Source organism: Carettochelys insculpta, chromosome 5 (genome assembly GCF_033958435.1).
Source record: "Carettochelys insculpta isolate YL-2023 chromosome 5, ASM3395843v1, whole genome shotgun sequence".
Lineage (NCBI taxonomy): Eukaryota > Metazoa > Chordata > Testudines > Carettochelyidae > Carettochelys > Carettochelys insculpta.
This window is the reverse complement of record NC_134141.1, coordinates 79,288,808-79,310,662: the sequence shown is the minus strand read 5'-3', so window position 1 is coordinate 79,310,662 and position 21,855 is coordinate 79,288,808. Positions and strand designations below refer to the sequence as shown.

General features: G+C 40.6%; 1 long non-coding RNA gene across 1 annotated transcript in view; it reads left to right on the top strand.

Annotated features, from left to right (window-relative positions):
* Positions 1-21,129, top strand: part of LOC142013537 (uncharacterized) — a 148,633-nt gene extending 127,504 nt beyond the window's left edge. Inside the window, exons 2-3 of the long non-coding RNA XR_012645667.1 lie at positions 20,277-20,407; positions 21,045-21,129. This is a non-coding gene — a long non-coding RNA (uncharacterized LOC142013537). The remainder of the gene's footprint in view (positions 1-20,276; positions 20,408-21,044) is intronic.
* The last annotated feature ends 726 nt before the right edge of the window (positions 21,130-21,855 follow it).

Below are 21,855 nucleotides of genomic sequence, written 5' to 3'. Positions count from 1 at the left end.
TGCGCTCGACCACCTGGCGCGCATGGTTCAAGCGCGTGTTGAACTGCTCCAGGCAGGCTGTGACATGGCCCGTGTAGGGGTGCAGGAGCCAGGGCTGGAGGGGATATGCCACCTCTGCGATGAGGCAGAGGGGCATGGTGGTGTCCCCCACAGGGATCTCCCGCTGGGGGATGTAGGTCCCCACCTCCAGCCGGCGGCACAGGCCCAAATTTTTGAACACCCGGGCGTCATGGGTGCTGCCAGGCCAGCCAACATAAATGTTCAAGAAGCGGCCCCGGCTGTCCACCAAGGCCTGGAGGACCACGGAATGGTATCCCTTCCTATTTAGGAAGCGCCCTCCACTGTGCTCCAGGGCATGGATGGGGATATGGGTCCCATCTAGGGCCCCAAAGCAATTTGGGAAGCCTAGGCTGGCAAACCCCACGATGGCAGCATCCGGGTCCCCAAGCCACACGAGCCTGTGCAGGAGCAGGGCATTGATTGCACAGACGACCTGCAGGGGAAGGACATGAGAGAGCACTGGTGAGGGGTGTGAAGGGTGTGTCTGGCCCTCCCCCCAGGGCTCCCCCTTCCCCCCCAGGGTTCCCCCCTCCCCCCCCAGGGTTCCCCCCCTCCCGCGGGGTCCTCTTACCTCCATGAGGACAGCCCCGACTGTGGCCTTGCCCACGCCGAACTGCTGCCCTATGGATCGGTAGCTGTCTGGAGGGGCCAGCTTCCAGACAGCGATGCCAACCCATTTCTCTACTGTCAGGGCACGTTGCATGGGGGTATCCTGGTGCCGTAAGGCAGGGGTGAGCCACTGGCAGAGCTCCACGAATGTCTGCCGGCTCATCCGGAAGTTCTGGAGCCAGCGGTTGTTGTCCCACTCGCCTAGCACCAGCCGCTCCCACCACTCCGTGCTCGTGGGGTATCTCCACAGCCAGCGGCGTGTGCGGCAGGGGCGGCGGGGGAGGGCTGGGAGGGCAGCAAGGTCTGGGGCTGCTTCCTCATCTCCTGGGGGCAGCTCATCTTCCTCAAATAAAAGATGGTCAGCTGCCTCCTGCATGGCACTGAGCAGGGGAGCCACTGGTCCTCCAGGGGCGGGTGTGTGGGCCTCTGGCTGCTGCTGCTGGAGGCCCATGCTGCTTCCACGGGGTGCATGCTAGTGGCTCTGCAGACCATGTGCTGTGCAGGCTGAGTGTGTCTGGGAGGGGCCCTTTAAGGGAGCGGCTTGCTGTTGCCCCAGAAGTGCTAGTCCGCCCTGTGACCCTGTCTGCAGCTGTTCCTGGCACCCTTATTTTGATTTGGGACACTTTTGTGCGTAGACGCTCCCCTGCAGGACCTATTTCGATGTAGTGCTGTCCAACGCCAACGTTGAATGTCGACGGCACCAGCCCTGGAGGATGTGTAGACGCTATTCATCAAAATAGCTTATTTCGATTTCACTACATCGAAATAATCTATTTCGATGTAGCATCCCAGCGTAGACGTAGCTTGGGTGTCCCAAATGCCTGGGCAGAAGATGGTAGTAGGTCAAATGCAGACATGATAGGACTGATGCCCAGGTAGACCTAACTGGAAGAAGGTTATAAGTGACCGCTTCCATTAAAGAGTCCAAAATTAATGAAGAATCCTAACGGACTCTTGGCCTACAGCTACACTGTAACAAAATTCACAACATGTACGCACACAAAATGTGACAAAACTTGACACTTCCGCCAACAACCTTCTGCGTCTCCCAGATAAGGAAGAGCGTTGTCAATGGAACATGTTGACAGAAAAGCTCTGAAGATGCTCTAGGGCCCCTTCTGTTGACAGACAGGGTTTATGGAATACAGGACAGCCCTCTCTGCTTGGTTCTCGGTTGTTTTGTTGAGAGAGTGCCCAGGCAGTCAGGCCTCTCTGTCAACAGAGAGGATCACTCTTTTAATCTGCTTTAGTGTATGGCTACACACTGTCATCAGACATTTTGTCAGAAAATCTTTTCCAGCATAAGTGTCTGTCGACAGATGCTTCAAGTGTAGCAGTGGCTAGGACTGCAGCACAACATGATGATCTCTGAGCAGGCAAAATCTTCAAGGTGTTTCTGTCTTCTCAACTTGATTTCTGTTTTAATCCTGACAGTTTCTCTAAATCCAGTACTTCAGAGCTGGCCAGAGGGCAGCCCTAAAAAGTCAGTGTCCCTGAGGTCCCCCATTTCAGAGGATTCCTGAACCAAGTGAGATTGTGCTTCACATGTGGGTCATAGCACACACAAGTTTGTGTCAGCTGTCCCTCTGTTATGTGGCTACATTGCTGGTCATGATAGAGGGGCAGCTAGGCCAAATATTAGGGAATAGGGCTGTAACCTATTTGCTGTGCTGGAGCCTTAGGAGCGGGGAGGCATGGCCAGCCCCAGAGCATAGGAATTGCTGCTGTGGGGAGAGTGAGGGGTGGCCTCTTTCCACCTCCCATGGCCACCCAGGGGCTGCCACTTGGTGTTTTTGTGCTTTGGGGATTTTTGGAAGTCTAAGCTTCAGATTTTGCCCGAAGCCCATACAAATCTCTGAGCTCAGATAGCTACACTGCAAATTTACAGCTCCACAGCTTGAGCTCAAGGATCCCAAATTGACATTGACATTGGCATCCATGATGCGTCTCAGCTTCTACCCACCACTTGCTTCAAGTGCCAGTTGAATTAAATGGTTTATGTAATCAGTCCCTGTGAAATTCCAAAGAATTTGGATGGCATCATAGAAGGTGTGTTTAAACCATGTTGTACGGCCATTGCCCCTGCCGTCTGTTTCAGCTGGGCATGGCATGGTTCCTGACAAACACCAATGAATGTTGTGGAAAGGTCTAGTACAATAAATACATTGGACCTCAGGCCAGCAAAAGTACCTGATGCTTGTGTGAGATTTAAAGAGATGGGCTATCTTTTCTCCTTTTTTGTGTTTCTTCCTTTTACATTGTTATCCTAAATAAATAACTTTCCACATGGGATCCTGTAATTTAAGTGTTGATATCTTCTGTCATTCTAGGGTTAAAAACAACAGATTTACCAGTTCGGCAATCTTTCTGTATATATGAATTATCTTTCCTGCCCCTTATGCAATGAAATACGCAACTTTAAAACTGATGTTGTCCTCAATTGATCAGTGCCCATCCTTGAGCTACGGCAGTGCGATGTTAGGCAGGAATCCCAGTATGCTGGATCAGAAAGAAATCTTGTTGTGGCAGAATTTTTTAAACGGGGCCTTGCAAAGTTGCTCAAGATTCAAAATGGTAGAATAAATTATGGGGTAACAAGATTGCTGGGCAGTCTGCAGTTGAGACAATCAAAGGTCCATTTTGTTACATAATGTAGATGGGGTGCTTGCCACACACTGAGCTCAAATGGGCTAATATTGCCCTAGTAAGGTTGTGCAGGAGAAAGCAATTAGAGAAGGGTCAAAAGGAGCAGTCAACTGGGGTCTATCAGGCTCATATGAAAAAAGCTGCTGGGCTGAGCAGCTTTAGTTGCCCCTTGGAGCGCAAAAAAGGAAATCTGGCTGCCTTGCAGGATTAGGAAAGCCAGTACTTTGGACAAAGTAATGCTGGGCAGAAGAACAGAAGAGAATGAACTCCGCTGGTTGATATATAAGATTGGAAATCTAAGGTCCTAATAAAAGACCAGAGAAGGTGATGGGCCTGCAGGGAAGTGTCCCAGGGACGGACAGAGAGAGTTTTGAGGAAATAGCATGTAGGTGCTCTCTGCAGAATCCCAGGGCCGAGAACTGGATAAGTGGACGAGTCCAGTTCCTCTCCCCTATTTGCCCCTGAGAAAGCAGTTGGATTGTCAGATTGTGGTGCATTCTTCTGGAAGGGGACAGAAGAGTCATGGTCAGTGGGAAAGGTGTGTGCGCTTTAAATAAGACTTCATGGTCCAGGGAGCAACACATGTCCAGGTGCGGAAGTGACAATGAGCAAGAAATCTCTGAGTTTTGGAGTGCATACCTATGGAGCTGACCTGCAAGGCTGTGTCTAGATTGCTAAGAACCTGTTCGCAAATGATGCATAAATTGTGCAATGCCATTTGCATGTCTTTTACTGACAGTCCTTTCAGGAGAGGCTTTTCTGACATTTGGCCCATCCACACACGGCCATATGTCAGAAACTCTCCTTTGTCTAGAGATCTCTTCTTCCTTGTGGAATGAGGTATACGGGAATATCAACAGAATGCTCCTGACCAGCAGATCTCTTCCAAGAGATCAGCTGTCTTGATGTGTATTCTGTTGACAAAACTGTTACACCCCCCATATACATCCATATATACAGTCATCGTCTTAAAAAATTGTCCTCCTAATCTGCCAATGATACTAGTTTTGTTTCCCATTCATTTGTTTCTCCTATAACTGTCTCCCTGTCTATTCTCATGCCAGCTCTATGCATGGAAACTCTCTCTTCTCTGTGCCAACATCTCTCCTCATTTAAAACCCTATCTGAAAACCATCTCTTTCACACTAAGTCAATTGTATATGAATATGGTATTTTTCTATCTGCATGCCTTTATGTGAACTACTCCTATCTGCACATGCCACAACCAAGTAATCAGGTAACAGAACTGTTGTAACTCAGTGTTTGTTTGCTCGATGTCCTCCATAGTCTTTGCCATTGCAATTCATTATGTTTTGCCCAATTTTAAGACTGTTAACTCTAAGTAGAGGGATCCTTTTTTCTTTGTAATTTTTGAAGTACAACTGATTGGAAAAATTTCTAAATTTGTTATTTGACTACAATTTTATTAAAAATTCTAGGTGAGAAGCAGGTAGTCATTTTTTGTGACAATTATGTTTTGTGATCGGTAATGCTTATAATATCCTAGAAGAAACTTGGGGAGTTATTAGTTAATATATAAGTACTGTAATATATTTGGGGTCTATTTTCTCTAAAAGTTTGGAATTTCTTTTTTTTTCCTAAACTTGATAAATGAATATTTGTTGTGAGTAGGCGGTTTGAAAAAACGAACACAAGTTTTTCGTTGGAAAATTTGCTTGTGTTAGAAGTGGAAATTTCCAATTGGAAATGTAATTATTTTTTTTACTGTCTTTTTTTGCTTTATGGGACAACATCTCAAAATGTAATACTTTTTTCTAAATGTTGACTTAAATTGAAATGTCACTTTAAAACAATTTTGATTTTAAACTAGCATTTCAAATTGAAATAACAATCCATTTTAATTTCATTGAATATGGTTTGTTTTATTTTGTCTCTTCCAATTTGGATTTTTATATTATATGGGGAAAATGAAATATGACATCTTATCCTGATATAAGACAGAAACAAATAAACCAATAAATAGACTTTCACATGGGATAAAAATTCTATTTCCCAGCCAGCTCTATTTGTTGTTTTACACAATCGCTCAAAAATATTACATCTTGTAGCAATATTGAACCTGGGAATCCCACAGTCAGTGGCATGCATGTAGGAGAGAGTGTATTGACTGTACTTTGACTGACAAGTTGAACAACCTGAACTCTGCAGAGTTTGTTTGCAAGTTAGTACTAGATGAATCCCCAATGACTTTCTTATTGAATCAAAATGTGCAATGGGATATTATCAGCAGTCTCAGGACATGCTAAAATACAGCATTTGAACTAGGCTCATTCAACTAGATTGAAACCCATCTGATTATGAAATAAGCTACTTCTACACTACAAAAATAGATTTTAATAAATTAGACTTTTTAGCATCAATCTTATCAACATGAAGTTAAATTGTCCAGAATTGTTCCACAAAGTCAAGTTACCATTTTTCTGCACTTGGTTTCCTCCGATAGGCACCCCACAATGACTTGTGCACAACACCAGACGTGAACTAATAAATCAGACTCTGGTTGTCATAGAAAGAATAGGTTTGTTTGGTGGAGAGAGGTTTAAGCAGCAGGGAAAGGAAGAGATGTCAAGGGAGGTGGAATAACTTTCTACAGTGGGTAGAGGCCTAGGGAATGGAGCAGCAGACTGTCCTTGCCCTCTCTCCCCACATTTGAGGACTGCAGTGAGAGGTAGTGTATGACCTGGAGTCCAGGGAGCCCAGGCAGCAAGGAGTAGAGCCTGCAAACTGAGTGCTACATAAAAGTCCCTCTGCAGCTCCAGCCGGAGCAACCCTCATCAAGGAAAAGGTAAGTTAAAGCAGGAAGAACCCACCCTGGACATGCTGGTATCTGGGAGCAGGGTCTGTAGAGCTTGGCAGCCATGAGGTGAGGGGGAAGGGTTCGAGTCCACCAGGCTAGATGGGGAAGGAGCCTTGTAAAGTGCAAAGAAAGGCAGGGGGAAAGTTTGCCATCTGTTGGCGGAGAAAAAAGGTCTCTTGGCAGCTCCTGATCAAGCCAGCAGTGTGGTGAGAGGGGAGAAGGCCAGGAGAGCCTGCCAGCCATGAAGAAGTGGGAGACGAAGCACCTGCCAGCCACATGGTGTAGCAGTGTGGTCCTGAGATATTTAAATGAGCAAGCAGCATTGTGTATAAATTTAATCCAAACTCCCGTGCTTTTTTAGGTTGCCAAAAAAGACATCACCCTCCTAGGAATAACAGATAGTGAAAAAGAAGAGGTGCTCATCCTGTGTGAGCACAAGCCTGGAAAATTTGCCAACAGGCTGTGTGGTACCATGATACCAGATCAGTGTCTGGTTGTCTGGCATGGCAAGGTCTGCTATCGTGGAAGGCACAATAAGTCTGGCCTGTCCAAACACCTCATGGAAAAAATACAAGAGTGCCTGGATGAGGCCTTCCTGGAGATCTCCATAAAGGATAAGTGCTCCATCCCCAGAAATATTGACACACTGTTCTGAGGGGCATAGATCCATAGGAAACATATACCTAAACCCAGCAGTAACCCTCTTGGAACATTCTAGAAAAAATACCCACCAGAACAGCCAGGCCCCAGTGATTCAGTGCTCATCTTAGAGCGGATTGGCTCAAGGTTGAGGGGAAAGAGCTCTGGGATGTTGGGAATAGCATCCTCGGGCCTCTGCTCATTGCCCCCGTCCACCTCTCCATTTCCCTCTTCCTCCTGCTCACCCCCTCCCCTGCTGGGCTCAACTCCCCCTGGATTCCACAGAAGGGCCTCCCAAAGAGCCCAAGTTAAGGATGGGCAGCGTGATTGGGTCCCTCCCAAGAATGGCTTCCAGCTGTTCATAATACCAGCATGTCTTGGGAGATGACCCAGATCACCTGTTGGCTTCTCATATTTTATGATAAGTCCGCTGGAGTTCTTTCACCTTCACCCAGCATTGCTGTGCATCCAGGGAGTAAGCTCTGGCAGTCATACCGCATCAGATCTTCTCATAAATGTCCACATTTCCCTTGGAGACTCAAAGTCCACCCACCACTGTCTCCTCTCCCCAGACTGCAAGGAAATCCATGATCTCTTTGTAGGGCCATGCTGGAGCTCTCTTGAGACCTGGGGAATCAGATCAGAAACATGACTACTCATGATGGCAAGAGATGGCTACTGATGCAATGCGATGCAGTGGCTACTGATGCAATGTGATCATTGCCGATATGATGGCTAGAAAGAAATTCAGGCTTTCAGGAGTCCCTTAAATTTCTCAGGCTTCCTGGTGACGAATTCATATTTGTGGGCTTCCTGTTACCAACTTTCTTCACACCTAATCCATTTCTAAACATGCCACTTTTTCCAAAAGCAGCCTGCTAATGAACAGCTTAGAAAATGCTGAGGAGCAGATGTAAATTTCTGGCACATCATTAGCATAAGGACATGTGATTTGGAGTCCAGAAGAAGCTCTTCCAGACTCCAAAATACCTGTATAGAAGCGTGGACCCTGGGGATCTCCTGGAAGGAAATCTTCCTTCTGGAAGCCCTATCATCCTGAGATCCCCAGGGGCAGCACTTCTTTATGGCTGTTTTTGGAGTCTGGTGGAGCTTCTTCCAGACTCCACATCATGTGATCATATGCTAATGAGGCACTGGAAATTTACTTTTGCACCTTATTAGCATTTTCTGGGCTGTTCATTAGTATGCCACTTTCAGAATAAGTGGCATGTGTAGAAACGGCCCTGGAGAGCAGCAGAGATGGAAGCAGCCAGAGCAGACAACCCTGTGGAATTGTGGGATACATATGGGACATCTCTGGAGGCTAATAATCAATTTAAAGGAAGTGCGTTTCCACAGTAGCCTTCACTTGATCTTTTAAATTAGAACTTAATGCTACATTCATTCGCTTTGAGGATGTTATAATATTGACCTTCGTGCTCCCTAAATTTGACTTAATGGTATCTATAGTGAAGACGGTGACATTGCAAAATTGAGCTAACTGCCTTAAAATTGACTTTACCATGTAGTGTAGACATAGTCTAAGGTTAGGATTAATCACCACTCCTCCCCACCATCATTTAACATCAGATGCACTCACACCAAAGGAAGTGTTTTTGTTTTTTTTTATTTGTTTTGTTATTTGAAAATATGGTACCAGATCTGTAGATGGTATAAACTAGCATAACTCCACTGCCCACAGTGGAGCTGAGGTGCTTTACATCAGTCAAGGATATGTCTCTACACTATGAACTTTTCTGATCTCTCAGAGAGGTCTGTATCTTCACAAAACAAAACAAAAAAGCAGTTTATAGCATTTTAAAAAATAACAAAATAGTTTATTTGGTGGTGAGCTTTCATGGGACAGACCCACTTCTTCAGATCTGGAAAATTCCTGATCTTTTGTGTCTCATTTGCAATAACACTTAAACTTAAAGAAAACAGTTGTTTGTTGAAGAACTATAGAATAAAAATTTATGACAGACAAAAATAGCAGGATATAGACAAACTACAACACAGAATAAAAGAAAAATACACCACTGTAAAAAAAGTAAACAGTTCTGAAGATAAACTTTTGTTTCTGCTGAATTTTTCCAGAGATAATTTCCATATTACAAAACATCTGTGATGCTCCACTGAGACAGATGACATGTAGAAGGATGAACACAAAATTGCAAGGCTGCCTGAAATAATGCTACAAATAACACTGAAAATATCTTAAAGTGAAGTATTATGTTCTAGCATAGTTGTTCAATATCTATCAAAGAAGAGTAAGGCCAGATAAAGATTAAATTAATCCCACAATATATACAAAATTATTGAAAAATATACATTTCACTGTTGGGTTTTATTTATTGGGCTCAATATTTTCTTCTGGCACATGGCTAATATTGATCAATCTGTTTCCTAATGAATGGGGTTTTTAAATGAAACAAATTAGAATGTTTTGTGCTGCTCTACATGCCTTCAGCAATTCTGAAAAGTAATAGAAGCAGAGGTTGGTCTTGTTTGAATGAATTCACTTAGGATAGACAAGCTTTAAACCAAACTTTTTCTGGTAATTTCTTCCCTTCTACATATTCTTGCTTGAAAGAGTCCTGCCTCTACTCCTTCACTGCCCTTGCTGTAGATATCTGTGAGTATATCTCACATACAGATTTCTCAAGAGCATTTCAAATGTGCTTTTGTGACATGAATGTCATCACTTTCAGCCAAAGCTACAAAAGCATCTAAAACTTACTGTCATCTTCCAAAGCTAGAGGAGGTTTATATACAGACATGGCCCATGAGGCTCTACCACAAGAGACATCTAGGGTTGTATATAAACAGTTATGGATGGGTGCTGGAAATATGTTGCTAAATTACGTTTTGGAGGGAGCTGTGTATAAACAATTATTGGTCCTGGAAATGTGTTGCTAAATTATGTTTTGGAGGGAGTTGATAAATTAGTCTAGTATGGGCTTGATTACAAGTAAATGATAATGGAAGTAGATATATATCTCAGGTAAACAAAGTCATGAAGCCTACTGTAAAAAAAAAATAAATTGCCCTGATGATGAGGAAAACAATATGGTGTCTGCACACTAGCTGGGGAGAAAAACCCTCTCTGGGATACACAGTTCAAAGGAGTACATTGCAAAAGTTTGTTAGAGTATTTAAAAAAAGGGGCAATAAATCCCTTAGTTATTCATCACTTGAGGAGTGAAAAGTCTAGCCCTTTTTGAGTCTGTGAAAGATGGATCCCTCAGATATTGAAGATTCTGAGAACCTGCCTTATGTGCGAAATTGCCAGAACCAATGGATCACAACTGCAGTATTTTAGATGCTGGAAAGTATGTATAATTATTTTTATTTGTAACCATTTTCCATTTCTATTTATCTCTGCTTAATATCACTTAAATATATTCTTTTTCAGTAAACATATTTTTGTTTTATTCTAAATTCATTTTTTGTGTGTGTTAAAGTAAAAAAAAAAAAAGTGTGTCCTCCACTGAGCTAACAGGCTAGTGTGTGCATGTACACCATCTCTTTGGAAACAGCAGTCTTAATAATTTCTTTGAACGTCCCATGACAGAGATTAGACACTGTGGAGAGACATATCTGGGGAACTCATAGTTGAGATTTATCAATGTTGCATACAAGGCAGAGTCTTAAGAAGTTTGCTGAAACAGGAGAAAAAGTGATGCGGAGGGAGCTGTTTTAGAGTTCAAAATCCAGCAAAATGCCCTCACTCTGTCGCAAGAGGTGACAGAGGGGCTTTTGGTATTGGACTCCCTGGATAGATTGTCATACCATGCCACAGAAGTTGCTGGGAATTTCAGTGGAAGCATGGGCCCCCAATGTCAGTATCTGGGTAGCTCATTAATTTGTAAAAAAAGGTGTCTGCCTCTTTAAAGAATAATGTGTTCAATGGTTTTCTAAAACTCTATGCAATGCAAATGTATATCAACCTTCTTTATGGTATTATCCAAAGTAACGTATCTACAGGTAGTAAATATATACAAAAATAATGAAGCCAATGGACAAAAATCTTCTGCTGAGTTGTTCAGGGCTCCCATTTAAAGGGATAGGAATATTTTCCAGAGAAATGTTCTGATGTATAGCTGATGAAGTGTCAGCACACAGCTGCTTTAGTTAAGGTTCCTTCTTATGTCTTGTTCCAGACCCTAATGTAACTCATTTTAACCATCCAAGATTAGGACATCAGAGTTGATTATTTTTAATTTTATTCCTACATAATTCCCAGGTATATTTCAAAAGTATTGGCGATGCCATAAGTCTGCAGGAACATGTTCAATATTTATCCTCAGAGAAGATTTGGGGCTAGATTCTGCTTACTGGGATGTGTTGCCTTCAATTATGTTACTCATGGCTGAGCAGAATTTGGTCCTTGCCATATGACTTTCAGAAAATCAAAAGAAACACCTTTCCAATGATAATGGGGAATTTTTAGTACCTAAAATGTGTTTGTTGAAGGCTATCTTTTATTAATTTGGTTCATTAAGAGAAGGAAAGAGTGTGGCAATAATATTTCTTTTGTATAAATTTCACCATTTTGTGCTTTTTAGACAAAATAAAGATCTAATTAAGATTGCAAATGAGTGATTTTAATCAGGTCATAGTACTGTGAAGCTTTTAGCAAAAACATTAGATGTTTCAGAAACCATAGTCACAGCAATATTCGGTTAAGAACATGATTTAAGCTATTCCATATTAATATTCATAAGTAATACTCAAAAGTCTTTTCCCTCACTTTAAATTTACTAATGGAAAATCATACATCCCAATATTTATAGCAGAAGTAGGGCCAAAGATCAGTCACAGCATTTTCTCTGATAATAAAAATAAGCTTATGAAAACGACAAAATGCAATCATCATTTAAATATTTTGTATGAATCCAATATAGCACCCCATGAAACCAATCACTTATTTTCTGCAAGAATAACCAACTTTGAGTCCCTCCATTGGTTATTTCTTGATAAATAATACTTACACTTAATAAAAGATTTGCTGTCAATATCAGCCGGATGGAACTGTGTTCAGAAAGATGGATCTGTAAACACAGGAATATTTTAGAAACATTGACTGTGAGTGTAATGACTTTTTTAACTTTCTAACTTGATTTAAAGTGGAGAAGTATTTAAATTTTGTATACAAACTGTTTTCTCTTTTCAAATTGTTTCACAAGCAAATCATCACTACAGAATAAGAAGAATCATATGTGGCCAAATTGTGGCCAATTGGTGCAGAGTTCCATGCTCTGTTCATTCTTGTACAACTGCTGGGTACAAATGCAGTCTTTAGATTACCCTGTGTTCAGCTTTTTAACCCACCCCCAGCACTGCAATATAATCAAACTGGAAAGGGGAGGAAGTGGGGCTATGAGAAGGAACTTGCTACACCCTTACAGGAGCCTAGCAGTAGGCATACACCCAATGCTTCCCAGGCAAACACAGAAGAAATTCTTCAAAGAGCTGAATTTCATGTAAATCCCAATCAGGTAAATCAAGCTTTTCCCTTTATATCCTAATATCTGTTCCATGCACAGCTTTGTTGGTGTTTCTTAGTTAATCAACTGTGCTCAAGTTGTGAGATACCACCAAATTTGAAATCAACTGAAGCACAGAGGAGGAAACAAACTTCAAAATATCCAGATACATAGTGGGAGTGAAGATAGTAGGCACCTAGAAACGATTCAAGGGTTTAAGCAATGGGAAGTCCTACCCTTGAACTGAAATAACAGCACATTTATACAAGGAAGTAGAAAAGGATATAATGAAAGTAACTGTACAAATTACATGTATCTGTGGGTATCTTTAATCTTGTCTCCTTTATCTTTTCCTATTAAATCACTTTCCATGTAAGCAAGCTCTATACACGTAATGAGGAAAGTGTGGAATTGAGACTGTGGGGTCTGGAGTAGAGAAGATCTGCAAAAGGGCATCAGCTCACAGAGTAAAACACGGTATGAAAATGTTGGAGCATCACTGTTTAAGTATATAGCTTTTATAAAAACAACAAGAACTCCTGTGGCGCCTTGAGAGTAACAGATTTTTTTAGAGCATAAGCTTTCATGGGCAAAGACCCACTTTTCAGAGGCATATCAGATGCATCTAACTAAGTACGTCTTTGCCCATGAAAGCTTATGTTCTAAAAAAATCTGTTAGTTTATAAGATGCCACAGAACTTATCTTTGTTTCTGTAGCTACAGACTAACATGGGTACCCCTCTGATACTCACAGCTTTTATAGTTTCCATAAGATGCACTTGATTATTTAAATAGTAACAGAGAGGAAGCCGTGCTAGTCTATACACTATCAAAACAAAAAGCAGTCAAGTAGCACTTTAAAGACTAGCAAAATAGTTTATTGGGTGAGCTTTCATGGTTCAGACCCACTTCTTCAGACCATAGCCAGACCAGAACAGACTCAATATTTAAGGTACAGAGAACCAAAAACAGTAAGCAAGGAGGACAAATCAGAAAAAGATAATCAAGGTGAGCAAATCAGAGAATGGAGGGGTGGGGGGGAGGTCAAGAATTAGATTAAGCCAAGTATGCAGATGAGCCCCTATAGTGACTCAGAAAGTTCCCGTCCTGGTTTAAACCATGTATTAATGTGCCGAATTTGAATATAAAAACCAGCTCGGCTGTTTCCCTTTGCAGAATGGTGCAAAAATTCTTTTTCAGTAACACACATACCTTTAGGTCATTAATAGAATGCCCCATTTCATTAAAATGTTGACTAACTGGTTTGTGGATCTGGAGTGTTTTGATGTGAGTCTGTTCTGGTCTGGCTGTGTTCTGAAGAAGTGGGTCTGTCCCATGAAAGCTCACCCAATAAACTGTTTTGCTAGTCTTTAAAGTGCTACTTGACTGCTTTTTGTTTTGATTATTTAGAGTAAGTTCAGGTGCTTCAATTTATAGGAAGGGGGAAATACCACTGGTGTACACTATCACTCTGCAATTAGAGTTAGAATGTTAGATCCTTTAGGGCCAGATTCTGATATCCTTTCACTTGAATAGTACCTTTCAGCATGATTTTTTCCATGGATGTCAGTTGGGTTACTTGTGGAATAAACTGCTATTCCGAATCAGTGAAGGGATCCCAGTCTAGCACTTAGTTCTTATTCAGTTCTCACTGATGTGAAAGGCAGTTTTTCTTGAGTGAGAAACTAGAGATTTTTTCCAATACTAAATTTTACCAAAATTAATGTTTTATAGTACTTATTTGTCATTAACATTGTGTTCTCACAAAACTGGCTTACTGGACAAATCAATGGCAGGTGGAACTCAGTGCCAGTAAAGAGTAGCAATGCACATAGGAAAACATAATTCTAACTATTGTGGCAAGGTCAGCTTCACTCCTGGGCCTCAAACCCATGGTCTGTCCACTATCCTGAAAAGGATTTGGATACCAACCACAGTATTGTTTCCAGTGCCTGTGCCAGAGCTCAGGCTTCTGTCTCTCAGCTAGAAGGGCATTGGATAGGCACCCCAGTCTGCGTAAACTATTTTTCCCAGCCACTGGCTGACCTCTGATGTTACCTGGGGAAGGGAGCCTAAACACTCCTTGTGGGAGCTCCTACCTTGCCTGCTGTCTCTGGTAACACTGCTTTTCTCCTTATTTATTATAAACTTCTCAGCTCACTCCAACTTCTCCTCCACTCTCCTCTCACCCCTCAACCATGCAAGATTTTTTAAAAGGTCTTGTGGCAGCCTGAAGTGAGAACATCTGGAGAACGTAAATAAAGAAGTGTTTTGTATTCCCCATAACACAGGAGCAGGGGTGTCACAAAATGAAATTAATAGGCAGAAGGTTTAAAACAAACAAAAGGAAATATTTCTTCTAACAACACACAGTCAACCTGTAGAACTCCTTACCAGCTAGTGTTATGAGATCAAGACTACAACAGTATTCAAAAACAACTATATATATTCATCAAAGATAGGTCTATCAATATCTGTTAGCTAGGGTGGGCATGGATGTCTCCCTAGCCTTTGTTTACCAGAAGCTGGGAACAGGTGACAGGTGATGGATCACTTGATGATCACCTGTTCTGTTCAGTTGCTCTGAGACAACTGGCACTAGCTACTGTCAAAAGACAGGACACTGGGTTAATGGACCTTTGGCCTGATACACTCTGGTCATTCTTATATTTACTGAAATTAAGATGTGACTATCAAATGTATTTCACATGTGGCTCAGTTTTTCTGTAAGTGTTTGAAGGTAGAATGTTGGCTAGTGTGCTTTGTTACCTTATCGTGAATAGTCATACTTTAAGGAAACCAAAAATCTGAACAAACATTAAGGATGATATTTAAAGGGTAACACTACATGAAATTCGCCACAGGTATCAAGATGGCCCCTTTTTCTCAGATCACTCAGCTTAATAGCAGTCATTTAAAATGCTTTTCTTTATGACATACTATTACTGATGTTGACCATTGAGTTTAGGGTTGATTAAACCATTTTTCCAGTTATACTTAATATTCAGATAATTAAAAAAGTAACAGTGAGCGCTGGATTGTCAGTTAACAAGCGAAAGATTAATGCTGCTTATGATAATAAATGAAAGTGAGAAGAGGCACATTCATCACTATGGAAAATTAACAAAAATTCTCTGAATAAATCTAAAAAATTCCACTTCTGATCAAATAAATTCCGAAACAGCTTTTATATCTTGGATCATCTTCCATTTAAAGAATAAGACAAAATATGATATGCTAATACCTGTCTCCAGAAAGTCAATCTCCAATATTCCTCTAGCTGACCACTCTTTTTCAGTTGAGAGTGGTTTACTATCTTCATACTGTAGCTAATGTCAAATATATTCTTTATACAAGTCATTTGAAAAGCCTACAACCTTTGCTTCTGAATGTTTATCAGAATTATTTTTTCTATGGTGTGATTCTCTATAATCACAAGTTTTCTACACACTCCTTTTAGCTTCCTATTGTAACAAACAATAGATTTCCTCAATTCCAGAATGGCTTTTGTGTATCTACAGTGCTTCTTGAATTTTCCCTCCTCTTTTTGACTTTCTTTTACGCTTGTTCAAGGATAGTTATGTATTCACCTCTTCTATTACAAATCAATGTCTTCATTTTTCATTATTTTTTTCTGAGTTGCTGTGGTAGCATTTTGTGTCCTAAATAGTGTAGTAGAGGTTGAACCTGTCTTGTCTGGCACACTTGGGACCTGTCAGGTGCTGAATGAGAGAATTTGCTGGATTATGATAGGTCAATTTTGTCTAGCATGTTTCCAATACTTCCACTGCATACTGGGCTCTTAGAAGACATTGAGGGGAAAATTCCAACTAAATAACACAGAACACTGAGCGAGTCAGGACTGGTGGTTGTAAACAAACTTTATGGGACCATGGGAAACAGCCACACCAATGATAAGTGGTCATCTAGCTAACTAAAACCATGCTGGATTATGGATGTTGACTGAGAGTGTTCTGGCCTAGAGAGTTTCAACCTGTCCTTATTTTTCATGATTACAAAACCTAAACATTCAAATGACAGCATTACATGTTCTAATTGACTTTAATTTCTTCTGGATTATTTAATGTAAAGCCTCTATACACCTTGTAGATTATTCATGTATAGAACATCTGTCTTCATATATTTAATGTATAGCAAATTCAGCCAGACTATTATGAATGAATGGCCAGAGAACTCAAAAACGTGAAATGTGTAACATGACATTTATTCTTTGCAGACATTTTTATACTGTACTGTACCATATTACACTGTGTATAACACATTATGAATAGCAATGAAGGGTCCTGTGGCACCTTATAGACTAACAGAAAAGTTTTGAGCATGAGCTTGCATGAGCACATACTCACTTGATCAGATGCTGGTCTTGCAAATCTACAGGGCCAGGTATAAATAAGCCAGAGCAAGGGTGGGGATAACAAAGTTAGCTCAGTCAGGAAGGGTGAGGCTTACTACCAGGAGTTGATCTGGAGGTGTGAACACCAAGGGCGGGGAAGCTGCTTTTGTATTTAGCCAGCCATTCACAGTCTTTGTTTAAGCCTGAGCTGAGGGTGTCGAATTTGCAGATGAATTGTAGCTCAGCAATTTCTCTTTGGAGTCTGGTCCTGAAATTTCTTTGCTGTAGGATAGCTACTATTAAGTCTGATACTGTGTGGCCGGGGAGATTGAAGTGCTCTCCTACGGGTTTTTGTATATTGCCATTTCTGATACCTGATTTGTGTGCGTTTATTCTTTTACGTAGAGACTGTCCAGCTTGTCCGATGTATATAGCAGAGGGGCATTGCTGGCACATGATGGCATAAATTATATTAGTAGATGTGCAGCTGAATGAACCCACGATGGTGTGGCTGATCTGGTTAGGTCCTTTAATGGTGTTGCTGGTGTAGATATGTGGGCAGAGCTGGCAATGACCAGCAACACCATTACAGGACCTAACCAGATCAGCCACACCATCGTGGGTTCATTCAGCTGCACATCTACCAATATAATTTATACCATCATGTGCCAGCAATGCCCCTCTGCTATATACATCGGACAAGCTGGACAGTCTCTACGTAAAAGAATAAACGCACACAAATCAGGTATCAGAAATGGCAATATACAAAAACCCGTAGGAGAGCACTTCAATCTCCCCGGCCACACAGTATCAGACTTAATAGTAGCTATCCTACAGCAAAGAAATTTCAGGACCAGACTCCAAAGAGAAATTGCTGAGCTACAATTCATCTGCAAATTCGACACCCTCAGCTCAGGCTTAAACAAAGACTGTGAATGGCTGGCTAAATACAGAAGCAGCTTCCCCTCCCTTGGTGTTCATACCTCCAGATCAACTGCTGGTAGTAAGCCTCACCCTTGCTGACTGAGATAACCTTGTTATCCCCATCCTTGCTCTGGCTTATTTATACCTGGCCCTGCAGATTTCCAAGACCAGCATTTGATGAAGTGAGTCTGTGCTCACGAAAGCTCATGCTCAAAACTTTTCTGTTAGTCTATAAGGTGCCACAGGACCCTTCGTTGCTGTTACAGATCCAGACTAACACAGCTACCCCTCCGATACTTGACATTTGGAATAATGTTCTCTGCTAAATCTGGCGAATAGGGGATGGATGTAGGATTTTGGGACAGTGATACATTGGCCCAGGAGCTCCACTGGCCCATCTGAATATCTATCACTCTTTTTTCATAATATATGCTCTACAATATTTCTCTAATAGGCTATATCTTTAGCTGGTTTACACCTCAAGAGGATCTGACTCAATACATTTAATTAAAATTGTGCACAGCATATAGTTTATGGTTGCCAGTTTTTTTTGAATTATTCTTTCTGGCAATTCTGGCAATTGTGTGTGTCCAACATTTTCGGTTGTCAATTTCTGAAATTTTCTGCCTCAGTTATGCTTCCAGTGTGACGCTTTTACACACATGCAGGAGAAATGCTCCTCAAACCTACTGTTATGCTGCATATGCAGTACTTCTGAGTAAACTGGTAATGGCTGTTCATCTTTAACAGAACAATAACTGACTTGTACTGAGCATTTAAGAAACAAAGGCATAAACCTTCTTAACAGAGAACATTTGTTTCATCACATTCTGGAAAAATATGTTTCTCTCATGGAGTAATCCTTTCTCAGAAAATGGCTTGTGAGAATTCATGGTGTTTCCTTCATACGGTCTCCTGAAAATTCTTATTAAACCAGATTCTATTCTCATTAGCCTCATTTTAATGGCAGTTTACTTTGTGAGTGGTCCTATTGATTCCAAAGGTATTACTTGCCAAGGAAAGGTTTATCCTTTTGGGGATTAGAATTTGTCTCCTAGTTAGGCCCCCAGCCACTTCGTTGGTTTTTTGTTAATTCCAAGCCGAAATTACACATACTCACCTTTATGACCCTGTAATGGAATGCAATTTGTAAGGGATGGAAGGCCAACACTTGTGAAAGTTCATCATCATCACTTATTTCTCATATGTTTGAACCTAATTGCAGACCTGATTCTAACCTAATAGTAATTATATACAGGTATAACTTCATTTTGGTTTGTACCAATTTATAGTAAGTAGGATCTGAATCAAGCTCTACGCTGGGCATTACGGACTAGGTGCTGATGACTTCACAGAGTTTTGCTCAGTGCTTATTCAGAGAAAATTTCAATCAGCTTCCTATGCATGTAGAGTGTTTACTACCAAGGTCCTCAGCACCTCAGAGGATTAAATCTTGATTTGAAGCTATGTTTGAAAATGAACGGTTACCTCATCATCAGTTTTGAATAATGTGATTATCTAGGCTGCAAATGAGTAGGTGCACTTTCAACATCTTCAGTGACGTAAACTGTTATTGTGGAGGAAATGTTATTCACTTTTGAAGTGAGCTTCCTAAAAATGGCTACAATGATCCCTTTAATTTTCCCTGTATAAATTTTCAGCAAGGGTCAAGAAAAATCTGCTGCAGCTCGTCCTTTTTCAGAAAGTCAGCAAACACTGTGGCATTTGAGTGTGTGGTTATTCAAAGGACAAGTTAATGTTCCAGTGAAAATCCCTGGGCAGCTGATACAGTCCATTAAAAATGAGGGCATTTGGTCATTTTGCTGCATTACTTCAGCCATAAGCGGTAATCTTTAAGAGGTGTCTCTAAGGAATTAAGGTCAAAGCCTGTTTTTTAGGACAATTTTATTTTTAAATAGTATGGGCAGTGGGTTTTTTCCTCAGTAACACTATCAGAATTATTGATTTTATTTCTAGAGATGGAAGTATGTTCAAAGACAAGTAAATATTTGAAACGTAATTTGTTTTCAACAAATTTGATAACATTTTTTTTCTCACTAGCAGACTATCAAGTTGTGGTGTTAGTAAACCCTACAGCTGAGAATTTACTTCAAATGCTCTGATGTTGTGAAAACAACTAATAATAATTCAGGAAGAAAAATCCTGACATGTTAGAATTTTCAATTTTAATCTCACAAATCACTTTACTATTCGTTTATTTCTGGAAAATTAAGTAATCAAAAAGACGCTTGAGAGTTCAAATCACTCAGGTATTTCTCCTACCACCTACCCCACACAACCAGATTTGCAAGACAACAATGGTCTTCCTTAGCTATGAAACCTTTTATACACAAAAAGATTCTAAAGGAATATGATTATGTATCAATATATATTTTACTCTTATTTGACATATATTCAAACACAAAAGTGGTGGAACATAACTAGTGTTTTATGGAGGCAAAGGAGGTGGAATTTTGGTTTTTTGTTTTTTTATTTCTAATTATTGGTCTATTGGATCAGTAAATGGCTGAAATCAACAGAGTGATATTACAAGCATTAGGGGGCAATACTTCTGTAATGCTTGATTCAAGATCTTCTGAAATCATTGAAAAGATTTCTAATAACTTCAGTGAGTTAATAATCAGGTCTATGAATTAGAATTTCTTTAGCATATTTGACTCAAGTTTGATTTACTTCAAAATATACTGTACTTATTCTTTCTTTGCTTCTTTTTAAGGACTCTTGTAAAGTGTTTGGACTCGAAAGTCCTCTTATTTCACAGAACAAGTACATCAACAATGCAGTGTTCATATTCTCCTTTCATCGGGCATCACTCCTGGCTTCAAAGGATCACCATTATGAAGGAAGGTATTTTTCAGTCAATTCAGCCCTTGGTCTTCACTAACAAGGGGGCCAAGTGTTTGTGAGACAGACAGCTGTCCACCTAGAATTTAAAAAAGAATCATCTGGTAATAGCAGTTTTCAATCGCCAAATTTGAATTGTTGAGCTAGCAATGAAACATTGACCCTTAGGGCAGGCCACAACTGCCTCTGGCCTTCCAACGCTGAAGAAAGACTTGTAGTTGTGGGGGTTGGAATAAAATGGTGCCCTTAATTTTACTTCCAGAACCTGGGTTTGAAGCAGGAAATATTTCTCAGTTATGATGAGAGTCTGATGATCCTATTTCTATAGTGCATAGGCAGTACGTATATTTTACCATCTATAACATTTGGGTTCCAAGCAACAGTTCAGAATGCCAAGTTGCTTGGGACCAGTCTGATAATCTGGTGTGTGCTATTCCTAGTTGTAGCATCCCTAGTCACCATCCTGGATGGTACGGTAAATTATCCCGTGGAAAATTGGAGTGGTATGATTTTAGATTTTCTGCTGAAGTTGGTAGTGGCTAAATTGTTTCCATAAAACATGCAATTTGGAGTGTACTATGGCAAAGGTAAATATACAATAAGCAAGCACCATAGAATTCCTTTTTCTTATTTCTGTTAGTTACCAAGTACACCACAGATGACTTCTTCTATACCAGAAAGAAAACTCCTATCAGAAGCTTTTAATACCACGTTTTTTATTAACCAACTTCACAGAGACTGTCAAGTACTGAGATCTATATAAACATGCTGCAGGTCATGTAACCTTCAGATGTTAATTTTTGAAAACTTGGAAGCTGTAGATGTTTGTTTATTAGGACTACTCTATTCTGTGTTCTTCAAGAAAGAGTGACTTGCTTCCTACTAGGGCAGAATTCCTATTCTGAACTGAATAAAGCCATGAACTTTGGATCAAAGCAATTCACTTGTAAATGTGTTTAAATAAAGCATACCACCTCTTCAGATGTTTTCTCTGATTAAGACAAATTGTGTAAGGCAACAATGAGAGCATGTAGGTCTAGATGCATCCATTAACAGCAAGTTCACAGGCTGGAATTATTTGTTTGTATTCATTATGTAGTTCTTTTGTACTTCTCATAACTGTCAGATATCTTTTCTCTAGCAAATGCAGAAATATTACCGGATGTTAAATTGTATTTTAAAATGGTGTGACTGCTTATTTCTGAATGTGTTATTGACTGCACAGTATCTTTCTTTCTGCAGTTTATCTATAATGTAGTCATCTTTTTCTCATAAAGATGTATAGAATAGCCCAATATTGTCTGGAAACTGCAGTCATCAAATCTCCAGGGAAAAAGTCCTTTTTATTCTGAAATGGATGGAGTATTTTCTAAAACACGCATTATGGGCACAATTCTTCCTCACTTCAAAGGGTAGGTGAGTAGAGGAGCCATCATCCCGTTTTCTCATCC